The sequence below is a fragment of the Notolepis coatsorum genome (assembly GCF_963971535.1).
Source record: "Notolepis coatsorum genome assembly, chromosome: 1".
NCBI classification, from domain to species: Eukaryota; Metazoa; Chordata; class Actinopteri; order Aulopiformes; family Paralepididae; genus Notolepis; species Notolepis coatsorum.
The window spans coordinates 243,967,742-243,970,241 of record NC_140165.1 but is presented as its reverse complement, the minus strand read 5'-3'; the positions used below and the strand labels follow the sequence as shown (position 1 = coordinate 243,970,241).

Here is a 2,500-nt window from a genome sequence, read left to right as displayed (position 1 = left end):
ACATTCAACCCTGTCCCAAACATTCAACCCTGTCCCAAACATTCAACCCTGTCCCAAATATTCAAACCTGTCCCAAACATTCAACCCTGTCCCAAACATTCAACCCTGTCCCAAACATTCAACCCTGTCCCAAACATTCAACCCTGTCCCAAACATTCAACCCTCTCACAAATCTTCAAATCTCTCAAACATTCAACCCTGTCACAAACATTCAAACCTGACCAAACATTCAACCCTGTCCCAAACATTCAACCCTGTCACAAACATTCAAACCTGTCCCAAACATTCAACCCTGTCCCAAACATTCAACCTTGTCCCAAACATTCAACCATTCAACCCTGTCACAAACATTCAACCCCGTCCCAAACATTCAACCCTGTCCCAAACATTCAACCCTGTCACAAACATTCAACCCTGTCCCAAACATTCAACCCTGTCACAAACATTCAACCCTGTCACAAACATTCAACCCTGTCCCAAACATTCAACCCTGTCACAAACATTCAACCCTGTCACAAACATTCAACCCTGTCCCAAACATTCAACCTTGTCCCAAACATTCAACCATTCAATCCTGTCACAAACATTCAACCCTGTCCCAAACATTCAACCCCGTCCCAAGCATTCAACCCTGTCCCAAACATTCAACCCCGTCACAAACGCTGTCATTTTCAAACAGCCAGTGTGATTCTGTTCTACATCAAACAGCCGTGGATCCTTCATCTACCACGACATGAGCCAATCTAGTAAAACACACGCTCCCATCACCCCGGGTCCGGGACGCGGGTCCGGCCGGGGGAGCATCTGATTGGTGGTCATAACAACCCGACCGCAATCAGCCTCAAAACGCTAATCTTCACGCCTGCTAAGAGCCGCTGCACGTAGCTTTTCACTCTATCTGTGTCCCCTGTCGTGTCTGCCATAATTTCTGCAATCACAGAGATCTTTCACCTCGGAGCCAGAGTGTCTGCTGCTGTGAGTGTGTGTGTGTGTGTGTGTGTGTGTGTGTGTGTGTGTGTGTGTGTGTGTGTGTGTGTGTGTGTGCATGTGCATGTGTGTGCGTATATGTCTCCAGCCAGACAGGCGAACAGACACTAAAACAACTGGTTTTATTGTATTAGTGGGTTCATTTGGCCTGTTCAGTCTGGCTTCCAGCACTAAGAGGTGATAAACAGTGCGTTAGCTGGTGAGGGACGCCTCAGTGTTTTCCTGGGTTGGTTCTGGTTCTGGTCAGGCCCGGCGGCCCCGTGCTTTGTTGTGTGTTTCTGGCACAAGGCGGTGGACGTGCGGAGAGGCACTCTGGCCCGGCCAGCGGGGCGGTGAGATTAAAAACTTCCCAGGAGCTCCTGATATATTCATCACGAGCCCCGGGATGCTTGATAAGGTCCAACAGTGAAGAGTTGCCATGTGATTCCTGCCAAATTGTGATTCATGAAAATGTTTTGCTTCCATTTGGCCCCCGATAGGACGCTGAAAATAATATCCCTTGCGACGACGGAACGTCGACTTCACTGAGTAGAAAGCCATTCAACAATTTGCAGGTTAAATTAAAAGGTTTTCAATCAAACGTTCCAACAGTCTTTCAATAAATATATTTTTTTTCCATTTTGAAGAAAATTATCACCCGTCTTTTCCATTAATATACCCTTACAATGTGAATAAAATTACCATGGTACATGGTGTAAACATATTGATATGATATTATGGGGTTAAGAACTGTGCACATACCCTTTCATATGCGCCATGTTTTGTGAGCAGACACACTTTCACACATACACACACACGCACGCACGCACGCACACGCACACACACACACACACACACACACACACACACACACACACACACACACACACACAGGAATGTTTGTCCTTGCCTGGTGTTTTTAGGATAGCACTGGGTCTACTAGATATCAGTTAAGTACAGCGACCAGGGGGACAAGATCAAAGAGAGAGAGAGAGAGGAGAGAGAGAGAGAGAGAGAGAGAGAGAGAGAGAGAGTGAGAGAGAGAGAGGGAGGAGCAGGAGAGAGCATCCTTTCCTAAGGGGGGGGGGGGGTAGAGAGAGAGAGAAAGAGAGAGAGAGAGAGAGAGAGAGAGAGAGAGAGAGAGAGATGTCCTTGATACAGAAACCTTTGAATGATTAAGAGCTATACGCATCTGTAGCTGCTATACAGAGTCCTCTGTGATGTAATGTTAGCTGCTACAGGGAGCCCTACCAGAGGCCTCTGTAATGTTAGCTGCTACAGGGAGCCCTACCAGAGGCCTCTGTAATGTTAGCTGCTACAGGGAGCCCTACCAGAGGCCTCTGTAATGTTAGCTGCTACAGGGAGCCCTACCAGAGGCCTCTGTAATGTTAGCTGCTACAGGGAGCCCTACCAGAGGCCTCTGTAATGTTAGCTGCTACAGGGAGCCCTACCAGAGAACAGGCCTCTGTGATGTTAGCTGCTACAGGGAGCCCTACCAGAGAACAGGCCTCTGTGATGTTAGCTGCTACAGGGA

At 47.9% G+C, this 2,500-nt stretch overlaps 1 protein-coding gene across 1 annotated transcript in view; it reads right to left on the bottom strand.

Annotated features, from left to right (window-relative positions):
- The window catches only part of LOC311224517 (BCAS3 microtubule associated cell migration factor-like), a gene marked incomplete at its 5' end in the record, with an annotated part of 97,305 nt that overhangs the window by 54,760 nt on the left and 40,045 nt on the right, over positions 1-2,500 (bottom strand). The gene's annotated exons all lie outside the window — the stretch shown is intronic.